Source organism: Falco peregrinus, chromosome 5, assembly GCF_023634155.1.
Source record: "Falco peregrinus isolate bFalPer1 chromosome 5, bFalPer1.pri, whole genome shotgun sequence".
In the NCBI taxonomy this organism is placed as follows: domain Eukaryota; kingdom Metazoa; phylum Chordata; class Aves; order Falconiformes; family Falconidae; genus Falco; species Falco peregrinus.
Genome location: NC_073725.1, coordinates 87,004,792 through 87,030,763, shown reverse-complemented (window position 1 = coordinate 87,030,763; position 25,972 = coordinate 87,004,792). Strand labels below are relative to the sequence as shown.

Sequence of the window (25,972 nt, the reverse complement as noted above, 5' to 3'; positions counted from 1 at the left end):
GCTGTTACACGCCTGGACTGAGGCATCAAGAGAACCACGCAGGAACTGAGAGTCATTATATGTTATTAGCCCACCTGGAATCTGTGATTTCTTACATGTTATTTTGCTACGTGGCTGCAGAGTGAAACAGCTCCTTAAAAAAAAAAGAAAACGTGAACCATGCACCAATGCGGGATCATCTTTCCAGTGAGCTCTAGCAGGTCACCAGCAACTGGATCAACAGCAACTAAGACTGTCCTAGTAGCTTCAAGGTTTTCTTCTTGTGCCCCTTTATTTACCGTAGACTCCCTCTGTGGTAGCACTAACACGCCCCTGCAGCGATTGCCCTGCTCCAGCCTCCTGCTTTTCCAGGTTTGGGCAGGCACCGGCTATTGCATGTGCCTGTTTTTGGAGTGTGGCTGTTTGCTTCACGTGTCCCCACGGAGCAGAGTCCCCTCGGTGGGCCATTCCAGGCAGGAAACTGCCACTGCTCCTAGTCAGGGAATCGTGTGGGGAAAATGAGTTTCTCTTGCTTTTATAAAAGCCTCCAAATGAGGAGTTTGTTCTGGAGAGGCGAAGAACTGCTGAGATCCCACAAGCTCTTCTCCTGCCTAGCTGACAGATTCCCCCCAGCACCAATTTGGCCAGTATGGTGGTTGCCATACAGATTTCTTAGGGATAACTATTTGTTGGGATAACAACTTGCCAGGATAATGACTCAAGGCACACAGGGCCCTTCTCTGCCCCAGCTCTCTTTACAGCATTTGCATCTTATCTTGTTGACTTTGCAGACAGGGAAACCAAGGCACAGAGCTGACTCTGAAGATGGCCGAGGCTCCAGCAGTATCTCAAACGGCAGCACTTTGGTGCTCCAACGATGCTGCCCATGTGCTGCAATATCAGCGTATCATCCACAACCTGGCTGAACTTCCCGAAGGTCCCCCAATGAGGGACCTCCTGCATCCCCTCTGTCCCCAGCTCAGCCCTGTGAGCCGCTGACCTTGGTCCCTGTCTCCTGAGCATCAGTTTCTGTCGCTGGCACCTGGTGTTGCCTCTCCCGGGAGCTGGGCTCTGCCCCACTGATGCTCAGGGTACCACCTTTCCCCACCATCCCCAGGAGCGCATCACAGAGGGTCTTGCGCATCTCCGCTGTGGCTGGTGACAGCAGGGCAGACAATGACATTTGCTGCAGGAGCCTGACATTGAACCCAGCCAGTCAGAACGGCGGGTGTTTTGCTGGCAAGGGTAGCGGCTCTGCTCTGACACCATCAGCGAGGGGACAGGAGAGGGAGGGGAAAGGAAAAAAGCCGAAGCAGCAGCCAGACAGCTGCCTCTTCCTCCTCCTCCTTTTGTGCAGAAATGTGTTTTTGTTTGTCAGTCAAACAGATTGTTTTCTCCTTCTTTGCAGGCCAATTGTTTCTGCTCCTGCAAGATAAGGGATTGAAAAGGGCTATATTTTTATGGCACTGAATCTAGGCCCTCCAAATTGGAGGGGAGACATCAAGTGGGAGGAGATTCCTGTTCAAACCAACACTCCTCTCCCCAGCTCCACTCTCCAATCCTATTTCCACCCCCATTTTCCTTTCTTCTCCTTCCTTCTCCCGCCTGGAACTGCCTCTCAGCCCTCTCGCTATTTAATCTCTGTCTCTCTGGTGGACTCAGGAGGTTTACACAGCTTCGCCTTCTTCACACCATCTGCTGAAAAGAATCATCTTTCCCCTTGCTGGTCTGTCCGGTGGCTTCTCCTGCCATCCTTCCCCCCAAAAAAGGGGAAAGCGGAGCTGGTGCCACTGCACGTGTACGTCCAGACAAACAAAACCCAGGACCCAGGAGTGGGGGGGTGTCTCCTGTGATGGTTTTGCCCAGAAAGTGTCTTGAGGAGCCAGACCCCAGCGTGGGCAGGAGCAGGAAGCAGAGATGAGGGAGGAAAATGGTTAATTAAAGCAAGCCGAGGCCAGGATAAGACAGGTTCCTCTCCTGGTTTCCACAATGGATTCAAGGAGCCTGTGTCCAGTCTTCTTCCTTTCTCTTGTTGGACTCCCCCAAATCCACAGTCCAGGTGGGATGCCATGACTCATGGTGATGGAAATGCTGGCGTGATGACCACTGCGTGATAGTCAGCATCCCATTCATGCCATCGGAGCAGGTCCCCAAGCCAATGGACCTGGAGAAGGTAATTGCTCCAAGAACCATCAGGGCTGCAGACAACCCCAGCCTCGCAGCGGTGGGGATGCCTGTATCCCAAGCATGAGTCCTTTCCTCCTGTGTGATCACATCGTGCTTCGTTGTTCAGTGCTGATGACTGCAGGGAGGTTCTGCCTCCCCTCCTCGGGGGATGAGAGCCTGGAAGGGGGCAGCATGGTTCATATCCAACTCATAAGCCTCTCGGAGCTCAGGCTTGAGGACTGAGATTCACTCAATTAATTTTGCTTTGGCAAAAAGTCCATTTTTATTGCTATTTCATGCCTTCAGTATAGATTTTCCCTGCTCGTCTCAAAGGGATAATAAAACCCGACTCATTCTTTTTATAAAAGTCTCACACTCCCTCTCTCACCAGGCTGTGTTCCCCAGCTAGAGATGTAAATTTAAAGGGGAAATGCTGTCACTTAAAACAAAACAAAACCCAAAAAAGCAACTCAGAAAGCCCATCTTGGAGCATATTCCAGCTCTCAAAACTAGGCCGTGCAACCGAAGCAAAACCCAAGCGGCTGTCTTCCCGCAGCAAAGCGGCCTCCCCGCAGTGACACCCACCCTCCCGCCGGGACCGGGGGTGACCGCCAGCCCTAGGAAGCTGCTCTCCATCTTGCACCGCTGTTGGTGGCCCTTGGCTTGCTGGGACGTGTAGTTTTTTTGCCGGCTGGGCGCAGGTGGTGACCGCTGCTTGGAACTGGCTCTTTGCGCTCGGCTGTGACGCCAGCTCCCCAGTGCCTGCACCTGCCTCCCTCCTCCTCCTCTGCACCAGGCCCAGGGTGAAAGCCTTCCTTCTGCCTGCCCCGAGCAGCTGTACGAGCCCTCCTCGGGGAAATCCCAAATCCATGCAATGCTGAGCAGGTGGATTTTGAGCGTGTTTCTGAGCAGGCAGTGGGACAGGATGTCGGCAGGACGATGCACGGGTCTGCCTGCTCCACCTCAGCTGGGATGCATCCTACCCGGTCTTTGGAAGAGCTGTAGCTGCAACGCATCCCTCTGAGAGGTGAAGAAGAGAAAGGGAAACTGCCTTTCTTCTGCCTCGTGCCCTGCTGTGGGGGATAGGATGTGAGCAGAAGCCAAGTCGCATTGCTGGAAGTCATTAGTGAGTGGCAGCAGTCACCTGGGGACAGGGTGGGGTTCCCAGCACCAGCAGTTTTTAAAGAGCAGGTTAGACCCACGTATCTGCCTGGCACAGCTGATCCAGCCTGCTAGGATGGACTCAAGACAGCTCCCTCCTGCCCTGGCCGTGTGTCTGATTCAGTGACATGCATAAATCCACCGTCACTGGGACTCTCCCTGCCTCGGCAGAAACCAGGAGCGAATCCAAAGCAGAGCGAAGCCACACAAGGCAAGAGGAGACGTGCGTGTGCCTGCGTGGTGCCAGCCGGCGTGCTGCTGCCACACCAGCCCAGTGCTCAGCCCTGTGCTGCAGCACGGGACTGGATCAGCGGAGAACAGGCTGAAGGGTGACAGCCAAACCTTTCACATGCAAGTGATTCTCCTTCCCTCCATCCTTCTCCCTTTGCCTGCACCCAGCTGCAAAGCTGCTTGCACACCTTGGCTGCCGGGAACTCAAAGCCCTGCCTGCATCTGGCAGGGCAGGCAGCGCCCACAGTGAGAGGAAACCCACAGCTCACTCTGTTCCTGCAGGTGTGCCTCCAACCGACAAAAGTTTTGGGGCAACTCACGCCAGGATGGGCAGGAGAAGAAAGATGAGGGTGAGGAAACCCCCAGCGATCTTACACTCCCTGGCTAACTGATGGCCCACCACCTCCGGGCTCCGCTCACCATGCCCACAGCGAGGCTGCAGCGCGGCTCCATCAGTTAAACCAAAGTTGTGCCATTTCCTCTGATGGCAGAACAAACCGTTCTTTCTCGCCATGAGCTGCCAAGTCAGAGGGATGCCACAGAAAAGAATTCTGCAGCTCCCCCATTTCGGAGGAAATCAGTCTGGGTCCCGAGATTTTCCCACAGAGCCCTCATAAGAGTCGACCCTCCGGGCTGGAAAATCCTTAGTGAGCTGTGACAACCTCTGCAGCTCAGGCAGAGGCGAGAGATGATTAAGACTGGCTGAAATCTCACAGGACTCTGACATCTGAGGGGCCACATGCATGACAGAGAAACACTCCAGGCTGCTCCTTGCAACCTGCAACTCCTCTCACCTTAGCACGGGGCCGAAAGGAGAGCAGGGACCAAGCGAGGCCAGGAACCAGGTCACTGCTGCTGGTTTCCAGGCAGCAAAGGTTTGGAAGAGCAGAGGATCATTTAGCAGAGCGACAGTGAAGGTTCAGAGCAGAGCCTTCAAATTACACGCTACAGAGCACTTTTCCTGCCTAAAAGGTCTCTGAAATGACTGTGGTGGCTCTGAAACGAAGCACTCTGTATGCAATTGTTCCCTGGGGCTTGCAGAGGAGACAGAGCCGGGAGAGGAGAGGTGGGTCTGCGGTCCCTGGCACGGGCAGCTCCTCATCAGACAAGGATGCACGCTTCTTCTAGGCTCCACGGCACAGCCATGCCGCTTCCCTAAATCTGCCCGGTGGTTTCTACCCGTCGTGATATTTTTTTATTATTATTGTTTTTTTATTTCTCACTTCCTGCCTTGAACTTCACACAGCTCCCGGCCCTGGGCTGCAGAGCTCAGGGTGCAGATGCCCCCAGCCCAGGCTCTGAGCCCCATGAGCAGACCCACACTGAACCCCCCCCCCCCCATCACTCTTGCCATGCTTCGAGGCACACCTTGCTCCCATGAGGAACGGGGAGGGAAAAGCACTCGGGGGGAACATGTCCTTTTCTCCATCTCACTTGGCTTCTTCCCATCCTTCTCCACTCCATCCCCTAGCAGCTCAAGGTCCATTTTCATCAGCCAGTGACAGACACCAGAAGATGCGGTCTCAGCACCGGCTGTGCACCTGACCACTCAGCACCGGGGCGCCACACACAGCCAGCCTCCGCCTCGCCCCCATGGGTCCCCGCACCCTCTCCCACCGACGCAGGGGTGACAGCACCCACACCTGCAGAACCACCACAGTGCTGCTTGCCCACCTGGGGTACATGAGCTGCCACCCCAGGGAAGGTGGCCGTGGGGTAGAAGTGCTCTGCAAAGCCCCGGCACCCAGCAGAAAACCATTTCTGGACCCTCAAGGAGGCTCCAGTGATGCCCATAGGCTGGAGCAGCTGGCGCTGAGCTGGCAGAGCCCTCAGAAGGTGCTGGCACCTCCAGAGATGCCTCCACTCCGCTTGCACGGGGCCCTAGGCGCGCTCTCCCATGCAATACACCCACTGCTGATTTTGCTCCTCCAAAACATCGCTTTGGGAGGTCACCTGAGGGCAGCCAGCCCAGGCAGTGCTCGCAGCCATGGGGAGCACAAGCAGGAACCAGTGGCCACAAGAGCTTTTACCACGCCAAATTTGCTCACATCTAAGGGACGGCATTGCACTCCATCAAAGGTGGCGGGGAACAAACACACACCCCAGCAGCCCCCCGCTCTGACGTCAATGAAAACCTCTGGCAGGTCTGCAACGTCAGCCTCGAGGCTTCGGCACCGGCCAGAGAGCCCTCGGGATGTGGACCCCTGGGCGGGGGGACGAGGCTGGGCAGCATCTCCGCTGGGATCCCCGGGGGTGCCAGCACCACCGTGCTCAGGCTGCTGCTCCAGCTGCACATTTCCAGGGGGTGGGGGGGAAGGGGGGGCGCACACTGGAATTTAGCTGGAATTTAGCAGCTGCAGCAGAAGGGCTCGCCGGGGGGGAGGGGGGGAGCGCCTTCCTCCAGCGGGGGTTCAGATGCACCAGGTCCCCCCCTCCACATCTCGGCGCTGCCAGCCGGGAGCACCGCGGGCTGCGCTCACCCGGGGGACCGGGGGGGGCCGGGGAGCCCCTCGCTGCGCACCCCCCCCCCGTGACGTCACCGGGCTGGGGCCAGGCTCGGGCTCGGGGTGGGGGTCAAGGCCGGGGCGAGGCGGGGGGGGGAGGGGGGGGGAGGCCGGAACGGGCTGCGGTTACAAATGCGAGTGCGGTGCGATGGGAGCGCGGGCGGAATGCGGCGGGCAGCGGGAAGGGAAGGGAAGGGAAGGGAAGGGAAGGGAAGGGAAGGGAAGGGAAGGGAAGGGAAGGGAAGATGCCGGCAGCGCGGCGGGGACGCGGTGCCGCCGCCACTCCAGCGGCAGCCGGAACGCAGCGGGCCCGGCGGGAGCTGCCGCCGCCGTTGCCAAGCGAAGCGAACGGGCTGGGAACGCGGGGCGGCGGGCAGGGCCCCCCCACACCGGCAAGACACGGGCACCGCGGCCCCCGCCCCTCTCGGCCAGCCCCTCTCCCCCCCCGCCACACCACGGCTGTGTCCCCCCCTCCCCTCCGCCCTCCCCGGGCCGCCGGCCTCCCGCGGCCCGGCCTCAGCGGCGCAGCCCCGGGGCCCGCCCGGCCCCCCCCGCCCGCCCCGGAGCCGCCGCCGGAGCCTGCTTACCTGGCGGGCCGTGCCCCCTGCGTCTCAGCGGCGGCGCTGGGCGGGGGCGGCCCCGGCGGCCATCCCCGGGCGGCCGCGCCGCTCTCCGCCGCGCCGCGCCGCGCCGTGCGAGCCGCCTCAGCGGTGTCAGCGGGCGGGAGCCCCGCGCGGCGCCGGGAGGGAGGGGAGGAAAGTCGGGGGCATGACCGAGCGCCGTCGGAAGTGCACGCGCGCCCGCCGCCCTGCCCGCGACGGCGGCGACACCTGCCGGCCGCGCCGCGCGCCGCCGGGAACGGGCCCTCCGCGCGCGCCGCCGCCAGCACCGGGCACCGCCGCGGGGAGCTGGTGCCACGGGCGCCTGGCATCGCCGGCCCACGGACCGCGTTCACCGGGGACCCCGCGCCGGGCCTTGGGTCCGGCCGCACCGGGAGCCTGCGGCGGGCCGGCAGTAGGCATCGTGCGGCGGCTACCGGGCGGCACGTGCTGGGCAACCGGGTACCGGGCACGGGGCGGTGGGCAGCGGCGCTGGGCGCAGGGTGAGCTCCCAGCTGCCGTGCACCGGGGGCCATGCACCGGGGGCCACGCACCGGAGCCTGGGTCAGGGCGCAGATCCGGATTCGGAGCTGGGTCTGGGTCAGGGCGCAGATCCGGATTCGGAGCTGGGTCTGGGTCAGGGCTCAGATCTGGATTCAGAGCTGGGTCTGTCTCTGGGTTTGGATCCACATTTGGATGAGAATTGGACCACTGTGTGGGTCTGCACTTGGATCTAGGACTGGATGTAGATCAAGATTTGGATCCACATCTGGATTTGCATTTGGAGCTGGATTCAGATCCTCATCTGGATCTGCATTTGCATCTGAGTCTGGAATACGCATCCAAAGGATGGAGGTGCCATGCCTAACCCTTAGCCATCCCACCACCAGCTGTGCCAGGAGGTGCTCAGCCCCCATGGGTGCTGCCCCCTTACCCTGCCCCGGGGAGCCTGGGGAGCCCCGGGGGGGGGCAGCTGAGGTCTGCAGCAGCCGTGGCAGGAGCCCTGGCCTCTGAGCCGAGGGGAGGGACAAAATGGCAGCGGTCCCGCTGGCCTTGGCTGTTGCTCAGTGGTGCGTCTGGGGCTGAACGTGCTCCAAGGAGGAGCTGAGGTCAGGGAGGGGGATGAGTGCAGGAAACATATTAAGCGAGGAAAATTGGCTGCAGCCAGCACTGCTGCCTAATGCTCGCTTCGGATTTTCCTCTCCATCAGGTATTTGGTATAAGCTCTCACTGCTCAGCGGTTGCAGCTGGTTAACCGCTTGCATCTCAGATGTGCCACCAGCCACCGGCACCCGCTCTGCACCAAGAGGGGTGGCACCCAGGACCCCTCCTGGCTTGTGTCCCTGGTGCTGACACCCAGCCTTGGCCACAGCGACGCTTGCAGGTATTTTAACGGGAAGATTGGGCTGTCACAGCCCAGCTGCTAATTTAAAATCCTGGTTTTCTATGAAAATAAAAGCCTCTCTCTTATTCCTGAACATGAGAGCCAAAGCGAAACTATGAGGAAGTGCCCTGTTTGCAGAACACACTGTGAAACGCACAAAGGAAACGAAGCGAAAACAGCGTTTTGCACGTTTTTTAGCCTCATTTTATCCGGGACTTGGAACTGCAGAAGGGAAATCTTTTCCAGCAGGATGTGCACAGCAGGGGGGTGCGTCAAGCTGCTGGTGTCCCTTTGGAGCAGGGCCACCTGCCTGCCAAGGGACAGCAACATCAGCAGGTCCCTGCTTAGTCCCTGAGGGGTGCCAGGTCCCTTGGGGGTCCCAGGGATGCGGGCTGGAGCAGCATGTCCCCCCGTGGGGCTGGCCAGGCAGGGATGGCGGATGATGGCAGGAAATACCTGCTGCTCCGCCGCTTCCCTGGCCAAAGCGAACAAGAGGGAGAGTGTTTGGAGGGTGGCTGCGGCCGCGTGCGGCAGGAGGAGCCTCCAAGGGACACACGGGCCATTGTTCCTTGAGCGCGTGGGGCGGAAATTTGGATGGGCCCGTTGTGTGCTGCCCTCCCAGCCCTGCCAGGGACTGAGCCCGGGCTGTGAGTGGGACCCAGGAGCTGCCGAAGTGGATGGGGCTGGGAAATTGTTAAACCCTGTGTCTGGTGGTTGAGCCGCTGGCGGCGGCAGTGGGAAGGCCCTGGTGGGGGCAACCCGCTCGAGGGGGCTCTTGCTCCTCGCAGCTGGAGCATGGCACATGCCCAAGGACTTTTAGCTTTTCCAGAGCTCCGACTGATCTTTGTCGTGGCCCTGCAGTAGTGCTGCTGCCTGTGCGCCTGCACCCCCGCCAGCAGCTTTGCAGTAACCTGGAAAGACATTTAGTGTGGTCTGGTTTTGATCCGCACTTTGCCATTTCTTTAAGCACTCCCTGGTGTTTTCCATTCACTTGTACAGCGCCTTTTACCACCAGTGCTCCCCTGTTTCTCTAAAAAGGAAGAAGGCGGCTTGCTGAATATGCCCAGCCTTGCAAATCCCCAATTACCCTCTGCAGGTCCTAGCAAACAGGCCCCCTTTGAGCAGCGCTGCTGTCAGCAGGGACGGGTTGCAGGCTCTCCCCAAAGCAGCTGGTCCTCCCTGCTGCCCTCGCAGGGGGAGCAGAGGCGTTTGCCTCACTGCTCCCACCCGAGCTCCCAGCCAGCTCCACTCTCCTTCCCCGCAACAGCCGTCCCTGCACTGGCATCCTGATCTGAAAGTGTTTTCTTGGGCGGGAGGCTGCAAAAAGCAGGAGAGCAGAGGACATGCTGCTCTCCTTCCTGGCCTCTGCGCTTTGCCCTTTCTCAGGAACCAGCCAGATTGTTTCCATTAGGAGAAGCTGAGGATCCAAGTATTTGTCAATGGCCAGGAGAAGATTTGCTGATCATAACTGCCGTTCCCTAGAATAATGTTGAACGAGGTGCTTGGCGTGTAACCATCCTTTTATGGTAAAATTAGGGATAAACGCTTGGTGGATTTGCATTTGAAGTTGATTGATACATGGCATTAATGCACACGTAGATAATTTTGTATTTTGAGATTGCTGAGCAAGGAATAATTTTTATTTTGGGTCAAAGATAAGGGCATTGTGTTGAGATGAAATATGCAGGGTTTTTGATCAGTGTCACAGGCGGTGCATTTCTCTTTGCTGGGTAAGGTGATGGCAGGCCCGCATTAGCCATTCCTGCCCTTGCTTTTAAGTGCTTTGGGTCGGTGCCCGATGCAAGGAGTAATCCCCCACTGTCACTTAATGCCAGGATGCAGTTCCAACTTTCTGAGCATTGGAGTTTCCCATCATTAAAAAAAAAAAAAAAAAAAAAAAAAAAGAAGAAGAAACCTCTCTTTTATTTTATTTTTGTGCAGGCAGAAGGCTGTGCCACTAAGAAACATTAACTAAATAAAGCAGTGCGGCTCAATCATTACGGGAAAGGTGCGGGCAGAGTGTTGCCAAGCCAGCAATGCCTTTCAAACCCACCTCTGGCAGCCTCGACTGAAGCCGTCAGCAGCACCTTGGCCTTCCCATGCTCAGCACCGTCCCCTGCCCTTGCGCCAGCCCTCGCAGCACATCCTGGGTCGGGCGGCACAGCCAGTGTCACGCCGGGAGGTGACAGGGCTCTTGGCTCCCTTGCATTGCTCAACCTTTCCCGGTTGCTGCATGCTGAATGCAGCCAGGCTTTTGGGAAGCTGGAGCCTGGGGTATGTACACCTCAGCCGGGCATCTGTTCCCTTTGCAGTAAGGACATGGGCTCAATGCCCTTGGGGACTCAGCAGTAGAGAGGGGCTCCCCTTTGGGTCCCCAAGCCACAAGGGCCAAGGAGCTGGGGGCTACTTGCTAATGCATCAGCACAAGGCACCTCCAGACATGAGAGGTCAGCCAGCCAGCCAGCCAGCCAGCCAGCTCGCAGAGGAGGGTGACTTCCAGCTGGACCACGTGGGCTGTTTCAGCAGGGGCAGGCAGCAGGAGGCGATGCCATTTGTGGGGTAAAGGGAGCTCTAATGAGAGGGAATCATGCAGACGTTAATTAGGCAGTCAGTGAGATCCTCAGGTGCAGATAACTCAGCAAAAGCACTGGGCCATTTGCATGCAGGAGATGGCAAGCGATCATGTCCCAGAGACATGAAGTGAACACACCAGCATCCCTCCTTGCCCCTTTGGTCGGGTCCCAGGGCCACCGCAGCCGGCAGGGCAGGGGCTGGCGGTAGCGGGCTGCATGGCAAACCCCCTCCTCCTCCTCCACTAAAGCGGGTGGTGGGAAGAAAAAAGGAAGGAGAAGGAGGAGGGAGCAGAGCTGAGTAGCAAAATAAGCTGTGCTATAAAACGCCTCGAGCAGTAACTTGTGCTTGAGGCCATCCTTGCTGTGTGGCCGAGTGGCTTTTTCCAGACCTGGCAGGAGAAGCCCGGAGGGGTGGGAAGGGAGACGGGTGTGAGGGAAGGAGGGAGGTGGCCCCGGCCGAGCAGAGCAAACGTGCATTTGAGCCTCAATAGGTTTGAGAGGCTGCAGCGTGTTTCGGGGATGAAAGCTGCCCTGGGGCCCCTCCCAGCAAGCAGCAGCGCTGCAAGTAAGCTGCGGGCATCGCGTTTGTCTGGCTGGCGACTTCCTTGTTACGCTGAAAATGGTATTAAAAAAAAAAAGCAAAAAAATAAAAAAGCAAAACCTACAATAACAAAAAATATAGCACCAGCCCCCCTCCACCCCCCATCTCCACCCCCCAACAACAACCAAGAAAGGCAAGATCTTTCACAAGCCCGGAAGATGTCACCATAGAAACAGAAATCAGACCCACTCCAAGGATCCTGCCGCCTGGGAAGGCGATAAAATGTTTTCTATCGATTGCTGTCGGGAAAGTCACTGCTGATAAGCCATCCGAGGAGAAATGGAGCAGGGACGCAGGGATGTGGGAGCTCTTTAAATGAGCCTCCAGATGGTCCCTCTTCTGCCCCTGCACGACGGTCGGGGGCTGAGGGACCCCAGGCTCACTGGGGGCGGCGGCTCTGCCCCGAGCTGGTGCCAGTGTATGTGTGCAGAAGAGGAGGTGTGAGTGCTTCATGCCTTCGGTGTGGCGATGTGTGCGTGCCCTGGCTGTTACAAGCACGCAGTGGGAAGCCCGCTGTCCGCTCTCCCATTTGCTTTTGCTGCAGAGCAGCTGTTCCTGGCAAAAACATGCCTTGTCAGGGCGGCCAGCAGAGGCGGTTGAACTTTCCCTTGGCTCCTGGCATGGCATTGCTGGGGTTTGGCACCCTCCTGCCTCCCCTTGGTAGCGGCAGTGATACACCCTGTGGTGCCTGCCAGCCTTGTGCCCTCGCAGGACTCGGGTCCCCAGTCCCCATCTGCACGCAGGCGGCTGCTCTGCAGCTGGGAGCATCCCTGCGGCTGCAGCGTCGGCCGGGAGGTGTGGGATCTTCCTGGAGGCTCTTCCCAGGGTGCTGCACAGCGCTGGGGCCTGGCTTGCAAGCCCTTTGAAGAGATGGAAAATCCTATTATCTGCTCATTCTTCTCGCAGTGTGAAGCCTCAGAGCATTCAGCAGCAGCCGAGTGTGGTCTGATGCCTGCAGCCCTGTGCTGCCTCTGCTCCCGCCCGCGCTGGAAGGTACTGGGTCACCATGGATGGGCACCGCTTCACATCCCCTGATCCACACTGGAGCTCGGGGATACAGCTCTCCCCATGATCCCATTTGTAGCATCCAGCAGTGGGGTGCAGAGGATGGGTGTGCAGGGAAGCAGAGTGGGGGGCTGTGGGTGGATCCACCCTCTCTGTGGGGAGCTGAGGCTGCTGCTGCAGCCTGGAAAGCCTCATGTCATTAGGGCTGGGAAGGTGGTAACCCATCTTGCATGCTCCATCCCCACGGCATCTTTGCTGCCAGTAATTGGCAGCAATAAAAGAGGCAGTTAATCCAGGCCAGCGTGGGACGCAGGCACGTTGATGTCTGCGGTGAAAGGCACCCTGGCAAGGAGGACCTGGGGAAGAATACGCTCCTGGGCACAATCTGCAGCCCTGGAGAGCTGGTTGGGTGCCACGGGGAGCATTTGCTGGGGATTTTGTTAATGATGCAGGCACAGCCTTCCCAGCTTGGCCTGTGCTAAAGCCCTGGCTCGCACAAGCTCAGGCTGTTTGGCTTGAACTTAGACCAGCTGCTTTCCACTGGCTGGTGGATTTTTGTCTTGTTACTGGGTGGCTCTGTGTGGGAGATGAACAAAGGAGCAGTTAGTGGGTGATTTCACCCTGCGGGGTTGTTTTTGGAGGAGGAAGGAAGGGTTAAACTGGGTCTTGTTACTCAGTTATTTTAAGATGGTAGCTCTGAAGGTACCGCGAGAGGGTTTCTCTGCATATGGGAAGATGGAAATTAATGAATATTGACAAGAGCCATTCACCAAAACAGGCTCATTTGCTAATGAAAGCCAGACCTGGTGACTCCCCAGGGAGGGACGGCTTTGGGAAAGCTGGGAATGAGGCAATGGGAAAGCCAGGGCTCCCTCTCCCATACTCCTTGTTCTTATGAAACCAGGCTGCATTTGGGATTGATTTTCCCAGCACAGAATAAGCTTTGGCTTATTTGCCTTGTGAGTGCAGGATGCCCAGGACTGGCCCTCATGGCAGTGAAGCAACGGCCCCATCCCTGCCCAGGGACCTGGGTCCATGTCACCCGTCACCCCCCAGGCACCGACATCCCAGTGTCAGGCAGAGGCTGGGACAAGTGCGATGACAGCAAAGCCAGGCCCTGACTGATGGCAATGGGGTACAGCAGGGCAGGACAGAGGTGCAGGGCTTTGCCCTCCAGCTCAGACCACAGTCAGGGGTCCCCATGCAGTGAAGTCTCCTTTCATGAGTGGAGACGTTTCCTTCCAGCCCATGTAATCTGTTAGGTTTTCTAGCACCTATTTAACTCAAACACGCACGGAGGTGGTGAGAGAAGAATATTTTTGTCAGAGTTTTGTGTTTTCCCCTCTATGCTTGCAATTAGAAGCAGAAAAGAGCCAAGACACCTCTGAGACCAGACCCTTCGACAACATAGCACATGGAGAACAAACCTAATTTCTGTGGTTGGCAGCTGGTATTTCCCTCTCACTGCCGGCTCTGTGCCCTGGAGCCGAGCTGAGCTCACTGTCGCACAGTGCTGAGGGCTGCCCAAAACTCCGTGGGCACAGCCAGGGGCTTGGGCATCGCCCGGGGGCAGCTGGGGCTGCCAGACCAGGACCTGCCTGGCCATTTCCCTGGGCACACAGGAGGTCATCACTGGGCTGAGCCACTGCCAGTTGGCAAGTGTGACCTTGCAGGCATGCCGGTACCTGCAGCTGCCTCCCAGCCTCCAGAATCACTAGTCTGGACTTGCTGGGCTGTAAGCTTGACTCTGAGATTTAGAGTTTGACAAAAAGTCCAGCTGTTTCCCCCTGTGTGTCCCCAGCTTCCTGGAAAGCCATGAAAGATGACAAGCCCAGTCGTCATCCTGCTCCATCGCAGCGTCGGTGCAGTGCAGTGACTGGTCCCTGCTGTGGGGAGGGGTCGGCTTAATTTGTTGGACAGGTTTTTTTCCTTCTAAAAGGCGGCATCACATCCCCCAGCCTTCTGGTGCGGCCGCAGGGCTGCTCCCGGAGCAGGGGGGCTGAGCGGGATGCAATTGGAAAAAAGGAAGATTTTGATCCCCCGCCAAGACCACACAATCCCGTCCAAGTTCACACTGGCAGATAATGAGCTTTAATGAGCAGGCCACACTAATTGGTAAGTGATCCCAGAACCGTCTGTGGCAGAGGTGAGGGAAGAGCAGCGGCAGCTTCGGGCGAGGAGGGGGCCAGGGCTGTGCTGCCCGCAGCGCTCTGGAGGGCAGGGGCTGCCAGAGCTGGGGCTGCCCGGAGCAAGGGCTGGGGCTGCCTGCAGCAGGGGCTCTGCCTGCCCGGCGTGGGGGCTGCCCGCTGGGCTGCCGGCGGGGATTGCAGGCAGGACCGTGAGCTGGGTTTGCAAGCAAGAGCATGAGCAGGGTGTGCAAGATCTCCCTTCCCTGGTGCCCAGCCAGCTCTGCAGACACCGCCAGGGTGAGATGCATGGGCAAGAAGAGCCATGGGAACAGCTGTGCCTCCTGCTCCCAGCTCTTTAGTGGGTAGGAAATGGGGTGCAGGGAGCTGGAGGCTTTCGCACCATAGGGTGATGAGTGGCCAGAGGCCAGTTGGCACCCATGGCCCTTGAACCCAGAGCAGGGCAGGGTGAGCCCAGGTGGCTGGCCCAAGTGGGCAGACGTATGGCAATGCCAAGGCTGTCCTAACTGAACGTCATCGTAAATTCCCCTCTCAAATGGAGTGGAAAAATGCTATTAAGCTAATATAACACCACAGGGGAAGGATGTCCTGCCACCACGGCCTCCAGGGATTTGGGCTGTAATGAAGGGAAGGAGCAGGAGATGAGAGCAGCCGGTGTGCTTGGGGTGGTGGGACAACAGACCAGCTCAGGCTCACCCAGTCCCGCTTTGCTGTGCCCTGCCTCGGTTTCCCCATGTGACCAAGGGGCAGCAAAATCAAGGACAGCAGCAGGATCCTGCACCCCCTGGGTTGCTTGGTGCCATGTGAGGTGTATGAGGCACCTTGCTTAAATAGAAACATGTCGAGGAGGGCAGCTGGAACTGGGGGTCACCCAGACTGCGGGATTTGGGGTGCCTGTGCCAGCTGGCTAGCAGGAGCTGGGGAGCAACACAGGCTGGGGGCTGCCGGTGTTGCTGCGGGGGGCTGCCTTGATTGATGCTGGAAAACACGATGCCGGCTGATGTGGGCAGTGCCTGGCAAGGGACGAGGATGTTTGTCAGTTGCCTCGGGGGTGCAGGGCTGGCAGAGGATTACGCAGCGGCGAAGGCAGCTGGGTGAGGTCTGCCAGCACCCCAAGGGACAGGGCAGCGGAGTGGAGGAGCACGAACCCCACAAGCCCCATTAGTAGGAACCAGCCCGACCATGGTTAGGTGGGACCACCCGCACCCAGGGCAGGCAGGGCTCTGCCCAGGGGAGCTCAGGCACCCCGGGGTGTGAGCAGGAGCCTGGGGAGCAGAGGGGTGGTCTCTCCCCAGCTGCAGGTGCTCTACCAGGTCCCTGCAGCAGTCTTGCTGCCTTCCCAACACTAAGTGGCAGCCTCTGCCCGGCTTTGGGGCAGCCCCCGGGCAGGGGCAGCCTCGGGGAGGGGGCGGCTGCAGCATCGCCTGGGTGCCTGGGCTCCCAACCTGGCTGAGACCTGCCTGGGTGCAGATCATGCTGGGGGCCCTGCCTGGGGATGTCCTCACCCACACAGCCATGGGTGTTCAGGCTGAGCCCTGCTTGGGGTCAGATCGGGTCAATGCTGCCTGCTAGGAGGGAGATAAGAAGCAGGGTTGGCAGCTGTTGGTACCATCTGCTGAATTAGAATCACAATGCACTAAACAAATAGTGTCTTGGGATAAAAACGTGCTGCTTAAGGCAAGGAGGTATTTCTGCTGCAGGTATTGCTATGACCTGGTAACCCACCGTGGAGATTTGCAATGCTGTAAAGAAGCGCAGGGATACAAATGAATCCTGGGAGATGTATCCTGCCCATATGCGTGTCCGTGTGTCCATGCCTATGGAAGCACCTTGGGTCTTGTGCTGTATAAAGTGCTGATGCTTTGGGGAAATTCTGCTCTGGATTCTCTGCATCACAGAATGGGGACAGGGGGGAGAGGAATAAAAATCACTGGGGGTGGTGGAAGCCACCAGTTCAGCCCAGTGTGAGAGATCAGAGAGACAAGGCAGCGTGACACAGGGCAGCCCCTGCTCCCTCCCAGGTGTTGCCCTTGGCACAATACCAGAATTTATCGTGGGGAATTGCACCCAGTTTATCAAGATAGTGATGTGCAGAGCAGAAACTCGTGCTCCCACACCAAGCTGCTGCTGGTTCCACAGCCTTTCCTGTGCCATTGGGGCACAAAATTCTGCGTGGGAAGTCAGGATCTCCCCAGCCGTGGTCTACTCCAGCAGGTGCAGGTAATAAAATCCTGCACAGACCTTCTAGAACAGCCAGAGCAGGCTGTATGATATATGCACATCAGCTCTGTAGTCATCTAGAGGGGTAAGTGCAACCTGCAGGGCTGGGGACAGTTTTTCCGCTGGGCTGGGGACAGGTAGAGCTGATGGTCACCTGAGGACGTGCTGGCTTTGGAAGGTCCCCAGCCAGCCCTGCTCCCAGGAGCCGGTGCCACCGCTCCACAGCTGTGAATGCCGATAAAGCATGGCCTGGCTGCCAGCTCACACACGTGTAAGCCCCTCAATGCTGATGCTTTGTCACAGCTAAGCACTCACGCCGGGTTTAACACAGCCGAATTGGCTGGCATGAATTCCATTCCACATTTATCCCTTCCAGTTTTGGAGCAACCAGCCGCTCATAACCATTCACCCTACTGCAAACAGCCCGGGGCTGAGCTCAGTGCCTGCTCGCTCTGTCCTGCGCCACCCACACTTGGGAAGGCTGCATCTCCTGCAAGCTAAATGAGATACATGCTAAACCCACCAAAATCCTGGAGAAACCCAGCCTGCAGCAGGCCCGGGAGGTCTCTGGGGAGATCCCTTCTTCCTGGTATCCAGTGATAGCACTCGTGGGAATGGTTCAGAGCTGCACCAGGGGAGCTTCAGGCTGGACATGAGGAAGCATTTCTTTACTGAGAGGGTGGTCAAACCCTGGGACAGGCTTCCTGGAGAGGCGGTCGGTGCCCCAAGCCTGTCAGTGTTTAAGAGGCATCTGGACAATGCCCTTAATAACATGCTTTACCTTTTGGTCAGCTGTGAAGTAGTCAGGCAGTGGGAATAGGTGATCCTTGTAGGGCCCTTCCAACTGAAAATATTCTATTCTGTATTTTGAAACTCATTCCCACAGCCACCTCAAAACCCCTTTAACTTTACATATCTCCCTCATCCCCATGCCCGAGCTCAGGCTGCTGAGTTATTTCCATTGCCGATGGACAATTTGTGGCTGCCTGCCACCGCTCAGAGGACAGGGATGCTCAGATGAACCATCCAGCTTCTCCCCTGCCTCCCTGGTGTAAATCAACACAACGCAGGCAATTTCAGCAGGGCTGATTTACACTGGCAGAAGGACGCTCCAAAGTACAGCCATGATTTAGCAATCCCATTAGGACGTTGCCACTTCTGCAGAAGAGGTGCAGCAGGTCGGTTTGTCTTCTTCTGAAGAGAAAGATGCAGCGATGAGCAGTGATGGCACTGGCAGCTGGCCATGCTGCTGCTCCCTGGCTGACTCCGGCAGGATCAGTGCTCTGAGAACACAGCTTCATCCCGGGAAGGTAAAACCTCTTCTGTGATTTATAGCAGGCAGGAGAAGCCAGTTCCATCTGCTACCCCAGGCACCTACTTTTTTTTTTTTTTTTTATTAAAGCATGAAACCTAACTGCGAGAAACAACAGAGCTGCAGGAAAAGTGTCTTTCATGGGCATGGTTCTTGGGGAGGAAAAAGCTGCAAAGCGGTGGGAGCTGAATTTACCTCCGCGGGAGCCCTGGAGAAGATGAGCATTATTTTGCGTAAGGGAGAGTGGGGCAGACAAGCCAAAAATGTCACCCAGAAAAAAGAAAATCTCCTCTCAAAGCTCTCTTATCCTCCTTTCCGAATTCTTCCTCTGGTCCCCATCCACACTGAGTGCATTTTACTCTACATGATGCTCTGCAGATGGTGCTTGTGCACACAAGCAGAGCACAGCCACACAAATCACCCTTCGGCCAGGCTAACAAATGACTAAACAACTGCAAAGGCACTTTGCAGCATCATTTTTTCAACAGATTTAGCAGCAGAGTGGCTTTTACAGTGCCGCTCTCCCTTCCATCGCTTTACCCAGCCTCCATAACATACCACCCCCTCAAGAAAAAAAGAGGAAAGCAGTTTAAAAAACAGGCCATTTCAGAGAAACAGCACCCACATACGAAATGGTTCCTGAAGGGCTGCTGCAGCCTGCCATACTCGGATTTAAAGGCCAGGCAATTAGCGCAACAAGCTGGGAGAGCACTTAAAGCAGTGCTCAGGTAGGAGGTTTGCCACTATTTTGGGGCGCTGAGGCTGGGAGCAGGCACTGAGATCAGTGTGGGGGTCAGGGGGAGGTTTGCAGGTCCCACTGCTGGGAAGGGGTTTCTGAAGATGAGGAAGACCTCTTGAGGATGCACCTGGGGGCAACGAACATCAGCTGCAGCTCCTGGGCTGGGTGCCGAGTGGTCTACTTGAAGGAGCACCTGGAAAACATCTGGGTGGCTTGGGCTGACACAGATAGCAGCAGCCCAGCAAGCAGAAGGATGTTAAACTTTCCACAGGCAAAACCTGTCTCTGCCCTGGCTTGGCCAGCTTTCCGCCTCTGCCTTGTTCATCTCAGCAGTGGCTTCAATGTTGTGAGCTTCTCCATGCATTTTCTGGGGGAAGGTTCCTGCTGCAGCACCCCAGCGAACAGCCCGGCTCCATCAAGCACAGCCTCTCCTGCCTTGCTTGGGCACCCCCAAAGGCTGGTTTACAACCTCATGGCACCATTGTTGCCAGGAGCAGCACATCTTGCACATCTTCCCTTACTTCTTGGCAGCAACATCACCAGGATGCCCTGTCCTCACGCCTGAGGTGGGCGACCCACGGGGCCACCCCTTCCCCACCACTGCTCACCTTGTGCCTGAAGAAGAGCTGCTCAGGGACAGCTGATGGGGGAAAAGGGGGTTTTAACCCAAGGTTGACCACAGGGAAAAAGGCTTTCCTGTGGAAGTGTTACTTGAGATTAATTGAGCCACAGGGAAATTATTTGTATTTGCCAAATCAATCCCCTGCTGCTCATCAATACTTGACCTGGGCACGTGGCTAGCATTGAGCTTTCCTGGTGGTGTACCCCAAAACCTGCTCCTATTTCCCTTTCCCGTGGCTTTCACCCATTTCCCCTGTCCCAAAGACTCCCAAGACTGTTGCCAGGTAGACGTGTCTTCTGGGCAGAGTAGTTTGCTTCCCCAGCCCTCCCCTCGGCTTCTGCCTGCTGCGTCTCATGGCTTTGGGGTCCCCCATCTCCCTTCCCCAGGCTGCCCTGGCTCAGATCTGCGGTGCTGCCAGAGCCCTGCCCGGTGCCGGGGTGGCTGTGGGTCCCTGCCCCATGGCAGTGCCCTCTCAGCGCTCTCTTCTTGGGGCAGTTTAGCAACATTTCTATTCCTTTTTGCAGCTTGTTGTAACAAATGTCCTCAGGTTCTGTTTTTTAGTGCTTAAATATTTCATATGTGTGATGGTGTGCCTGCATGGCAGCCAGCGGTGGGGTTCTGTGAGTTATCCATCCCCCCTTTCTCCTCACCTCTGCTGTCGGCAGGATTAGGCTGAGCTGCCAGCTCCTCTCCTGGGTGTCCCCAAGCTCAGCCCTGTCATCAGCTGCATTTTGGGGGGGCAAGAGGGAAGCTGGGGGGAAGAGGGGCTGTGAGCTCTGGAGAGGATGCAGGGTATCCCAGGACGTGCAGCCCCCAGGGTAGGGTTTGACCTCCATGATCCAAATCCTTCTCCTTTCTCCACCTCCCTGATCTTTCCCTTCCTCCTCCAGGAAAGCAAAATTTTGGTGGCTCATCTCCCACAGAGCTTGGGCTGGCGTGATGCCGTGCCAGCAACCACAGCCTTGGAGAGCCAAGGACATGCCGTCCCTCCAGGGAAACTCCCTGAAAAGCCAAAGCCAGGCTGGCACCATGTCCAGTGTGCTCAGAAGAGGCTGGATTTACTGCTGACCATAATAATCATGTAATACCACAGCCTTGCCGTGCGCCCTTGGTCACATCTCTTGTTTCCAGCACTCCCCAGCGATGACGATGTTGGAGACCATTGGTGAAAATATAAGCATGATGGAGAGATGGAGCATGAGACTGCTGGCCACACACTGTGCTCCTGGCAAGGCTGGGAGCTGCAGACATGTAACACTGCTTCTCCCTCGCGGTCTCTAGGATTAGCTTAATAGCACGGGGAAATAACAGGATGAAAAATTCGCTCCCCTCCAAGCACTAAAAGCCAAGTTTCAAGGTTAATTGTCTGCCCTGTAGGAATAGCTTTTGCACGCTGCAAGGGGCTTAATTAGTGTCATTTTAGCCAAGCAGAGAGAGCACGCCCTGAACCCATACCGCATGCCCTCAAGCCTATTTTCCTCTCCGTGTGCTGGGTGGAGAGGTGATAGCTTGCAGGCAGCTTCCCTCCACCAGGACCTGGCAGGTCTGGATCTGGGGCTGATCATAAAATCCCAAGACGCTTCTCGCAGCTGGAGTGCTGCTGTGACCTCATGCCCCATCCCTGCACCCACTGCATCCCCGGGTCCAGCACCCAGTGCTTTGTGAGCCTGCTTGGGTTGCTCCATCATGCTGTAAGCTGATGGAGCAGAGGAAAAGCATCTGGATGCGACTGCATGGGGAATATCCAATGTGTTGTGGGGTGAAAGGCAATGTTTAAAGAATGCTGGAGTAGGCTTGCAGTGGGTGCAGAGGCCTCAGAGTCCTGCCCAACGCCACAGAGGCAATGCCTATGTGCCATGCATTGATGTGCTGCAAAGTGGCTGGATCCTGCCTCCTTCCCCACATGCACCCATGTCCCCTGGCCAAGGGGGCACCCATCCCCACTGAGCACCTGCCTGGGAGAAAAAGCACAGGCTGCCAGGCCTGGCTTTAATGAGAGGCACAAGGAGATGGAGGTAATTTCTTTTCCCAGTCAGTGTTGCCCTGCATGCCCCTACCAGCTGTGGGACATGCCCACTCTCCGTACAGCTGAGACAAGCTTGCAGCCCAGTGCCAATCCCCAGCAGCTGGTGCAGGGTCAGACACCCGAGGGAGGAGGAGACACGACTGCTCTGAGCTCTGCCCTGGAAATCAGGGCTGGTGCCAGCAGCAGGGTCTCTGGTAGCACAGGGGCAGCCTGTCCACAAGGGTGACCCAGCATTTTCCCAGCCCAGGGCAGCTGCTTCCCATCACAGCATCCTTGGCAGTGAGGGGAGCAGGTCCCTGGGTGCCCCCACAGGGGGTCCCCATGCCCTGGCACGGAGCTGTCCCCGAGCATGGTTTTCCATCAGCTGGCATCCATCCTCACTGGGCTCCAGTTGCAGAGCCCGCAGGGACAGCCATGACCTCCTGCACAATCCAGGCCAGGAGACCTCCCTGGACGCCTGCCCGTCTGGGCTGGAGCAGACCTTGGAGAGCCTGTTGGGATTTAAAGTTTTCCCCATACTGAAGAATTCATGGCAGCCCCCACTAAACCCATCTGCTGGCAAAGCCTCCTTACTCCTGCTCCAGCCACGCTTCCAGCTGGGCTGTCCTCCTCCCGCTGCTGCCGTGCCCATGTCCTGTGCCCTGCCACGGGGATGCGGCGGCTGGGGGATGCCGCGGCCGGGGGATGCTGGGTCCGCTCTGTGCTCCCAGCCCCTCTCCAGCCTCTCCTCCTTCCCCCTCTGCCCTTTGGATTCAATTTCTCCCCCCAGCAGCCGATGTCCAAATGGGGTCCCAGGGGCAACAAACCACAGAAGAAAACATCCATCCCGATGGTGGGGGCTGGCACGGAGCCGCTGCACCCCTGCCCGGGCGGCAAGCAGCAGCCCAGCCAGTTGCCCTTTTAACGGGGAGCTGCAAAAAAACCCAGTTCTTGGCAAGTGGGTGATGCTGCAGGCAGAGACTCTGGCAAAGGGGCCATCTGGGTTTTGGTGATTCCAGGTGGTTTCTGGCTTCTCCTGGTGTGGGAAGAAGGAAGGATGTGTGGAGGAGGGAGCAGGGACAGCATCTTGTCTTTAGCAATAAGGGGATTCAATGCCTTAAACTTTAAACAAGGTAAACAGTCTGCTTTTGGTTTAGGTGGGGAAAGCCCCAGACCTTTTGTTTCAGACCCTGTTTTCTACAATGCAAAGATCAGTTTGTGCTTGGTGCTCTTCGTCTTGCTGGAAGAGTGAAGGAAGAGAACAAAAAAGTTGGTTCCAGCAGCTTCCTTTTGCTGAAGTGCCTTGCATCGGCAGCCAGCAATGCCCCCCAGCTCCCAGTCTGCCTGTGGGGAGGGTCATGGCAGCAAAACCTGGTTGCTGGATTTGGGGGTTCCGAGGGCTGAGGCAGGAGCACCCCCTGCCCCATGGCTGGGTGAGGAGGGGTCAGTGGGGCAGCTGGTGCTCACAGCTCGCCCTCCCCTCCTGCCGCTGCAATTCAGGGCTTCAGGCTCATGGTGGTGAGGAGCGATGTATTTTTAATTCATTTAAGGGAATTAAGCTCGTCTGTGTCTGACTGCTCACATCGCCTCCACTTTCATTAATTTCTGAGCTGCTCGCCTGGTTTCCTTTGGCTCTGGCAGGGGTTTGGCAACGCAGGGAGACCAATTTCCTGCAAATTCAACATGCCTGTGGCTGGAGAGCAGCAGGAGACCTCTTTAGTAGCGTCCTTGTAGTGGGGGGTACTTTTGGTCACCCTCCACGTCAGTCCTACAGGGACCTTCTGCCTCGTGACCAGCCACTGATTCAGGGCTGGCACAGGGACCTGGCCTTGCTGGGAGCTGGCAGCACTGGTACGGGGCAGCAGCTGAGCAGGACCAGTTCATCCTGGCAGAAAAAAGCGTCTGGCCAAAGGCTGGGTGGAAGTGGGACAGAAAGCCCCTGGGATGCACTGGGGAGAAGGTGGGAAAGGCTCTGCTGGGCTTCTACATCCCTTCTGCTCTTAGTATCTGTCCAGCCCTGGGTGAGCGCAATGCCCTGGCCAGTGCCGTGCCCCTTGCCAGTGGGACACGAGGGCAGAGCTATCGCCCACTGCGCGCTACCGGGAGGGCACTGCTGGGAGCCAGGGAGCTTGCTGGCCACAGGGCTTCTGCCCTGCCGTGGTCCCCAACCTTCCTCCCAGGATCCCCGACCTTCTTTCCGCCTTCCTTTTGAGATGCTTCTGTGATGCAGCCCATAAACAGCCGCAAAAGCGGAGGGGAAAGAAGAGAAGATAAAAATAACAGCAGCAGGAGTGGGTTTGAAGTAAATAAAAGCAAAACATCAAAGAGGAGGGGGAGTGACACTCTGAGGAGGTATTTATAGCCAGCTCTGCTCTTCCTCAGGATAAACCTGCCTGCCCCATGGAAGCCTCTTCCCTGGCCCCTGCGAGCGCATGTCTGTGTCCGAGACCTGCAGGTTACCCCTTCCGAAGGAGCTCCCCGGCGGCGTAAGTCTGGAGGCACAGCACATCTCTGCAGCTTTTAGAGGCCACTCGGGGAAGGGCTGGTGCCCCAAATAGGTTCTGAGCCCAGCTCCCCGCGGCGCTGAGCACCAGGGCTGGGCGCCTGCTGCGGGGGCTGTCACGTGCAGCACGAAGCAGCCCCCACTGGCAGGCTTTGCCCCCCACCCCCCCCCCGCCAAGTCCTCGAAGAGAGGATTTTTCTCTCCACAGCCCTCCTGGGTGTCACATCAGATAGCAAGGCTGATTGCTGGGGAAAAGCTGGCCGCCAGCGGAGCGAGGGATGAGAGATGGCCGTGGAGGTTGATGCTGGGCACTGTGACTCAGCTTCCTCCATCACCCCCTCCATCATCTCTGCTGCCTGCTGCGACAAGCATTAGGTGAGCATCTGGATGGCTTGGCATCCGACACCTGGCTGCTTGGCTAACAAGGACACCGTAATTCTATGTATCTGGAGCAATGCCCCATATCTTTGGGCTGATGATATGTAGGGAATTGTTTTGGGGGCAGGTTCAGCCCTCTGCAGCTTGCACCATATGGGCAAACATGCTAGGGCTGCACAGGGTGGTTTGTAGGTGCAGAGAGGACTGGGAGGCGCAGGTAGCGTTAGGGAAAGCTGCCTGGCCTCTTTGGATGGACCCAGGGGGCAATGGGGTTTGTTTCCCACCTCTGGCATGGGACATGCTTGTGGCCCAGGGATGTGGTAACAGTGACCTTTTCAGCTGCCCTCTGCTTTGGGAAGCCTCAGCTTCTTTTAAAGCATCTGTCCTCATGAAAGGTACTTTGGAGGGATTTCAATGGTTTGGGGGATTTAGGGCTTTGGGGGAGAGCAGATTGGCAATAAACACTCCAGCCAGCTGGGAAGAGTCAGGACCTTCTGGAGAAGAGAAAGCCAGGAGGATTTCCACCCTCCTGGAGCCCCGAAACCTCCTCCCTCCTTGCAGCCACCTCCCAGGCTGGGTGAGCAGCCGCTGCTCTGTGGGCTACGCTAGCAAGTGCTTCTGCACACCCTCGCTGCTACTCTCTAATCAGACACGGGGTTTGCAATTAAGTGACATGGAGTACCCTGGGGACAGAGTTGCTGTTTGAGCCAAGCTCAGATGAGTTCAGGGAGGGAGAGACCTGATTTCCTACTTAGCAAACAGGTCACGATCGGTGGATTCATTGATCCCAGAAAGTAAAGCCTCCGCTTCATTAGAGACATGCTGGTGATGAACGTGGCCTCAGGGAGTGGAGAAGCTGTTGTGAATCCTTCCCTAAATGTTGTCTCCACCAGGCTCAGCACAGATGCCAGGAAGCTTCTCCGACAGCATGGCTTCCTTCTGAGGGAGCCTGCCCCTTCCCTCAGCACTCATTGCACGCGTGGCTCCCTGGGCACCGAGCTCCCTGGGAATAGGCTGAGGCTGGAAAGATGCAGCTCAGTGCCTCTGGGTCTGCCCCCTCCCTCCGCGGTTCTCCCCACCGATGCGTGGTGAGGGCACAATGCCCTGGGTTAAAGCAATGCAAGCTGTGGCCAGGGCAGAGCACAGAGGCGAGACCTGCAGGGGAGGTCCCCAGCCCCACGCTGCTGACATAAGGTGTACCTGGAGTCAGCTGGGGGGTTCCCAGCGCCTGGGCTATTTGTGAGGGATGTTCCCCTAGAAGCATGGACACAGCACTGGAGAGCTGGTTCAGGTGCAGGCAGCATGGGCAGGGCAGAGAAGAGGCAGCCCCAGGTGATCAGGACACACTGATGCTTGGCAAGATCCTTGTGCAAGGTCCTGCCCGCTCTGCTCCCGAACCAGGACCTCGTGTACGCAAAATGTTTTGACTGTAAAGGCAAGGGGACTGTTGTTATTCCCCTTTGCCTGCAGGAAGGACAGATCCTGCTCTGTCCTCTGTTACATTTCTGATTTGCCCTCCGCAGATCAGCTCTCCCCGGAGGGAGTTTTCCTCGCTGGCTCCTGCCAAGAGTTACTGGCAATAACTTCTCGGTGCCCTTCAGTGCAGCTGCTCAAGACAGCAGATGGGGACGTGGGCTATAGCTGTGCCAGACTGGTTGCTCTGCTGGGCTTATGCAAGTAGCTCCATCTACACCCAAAGTTCCCATTCCCTCCTGTAAATATGCATTGAGAGCCTGGTGTAGTTACTGGGAGCACAGCGGGAACGGTTTCACCAGGGGTGAGCGTTGCCCACGAGCTGGAGCAGGGCCCCGTACCGTCCCCTTCCCTGCATCACGACTCTGCA

General features: G+C 57.5%; 1 protein-coding gene across 3 annotated transcripts in view; it reads right to left on the bottom strand.

The window, feature by feature from the left end:
- The window catches only part of RAI1 (retinoic acid induced 1), a 77,127-nt gene extending 70,320 nt beyond the window's left edge, over window positions 1-6,807 (bottom strand). For all 3 annotated transcript variants that reach the window (XM_055805229.1, XM_055805228.1, XM_055805231.1), the window contains exon 1: window positions 6,629-6,807. The gene's annotated coding sequence lies outside the window, so the exon portion shown is untranslated. The remainder of the gene's footprint in view (window positions 1-6,628) is intronic.
- Between the last annotated feature and the right edge of the window lie 19,165 nt (window positions 6,808-25,972).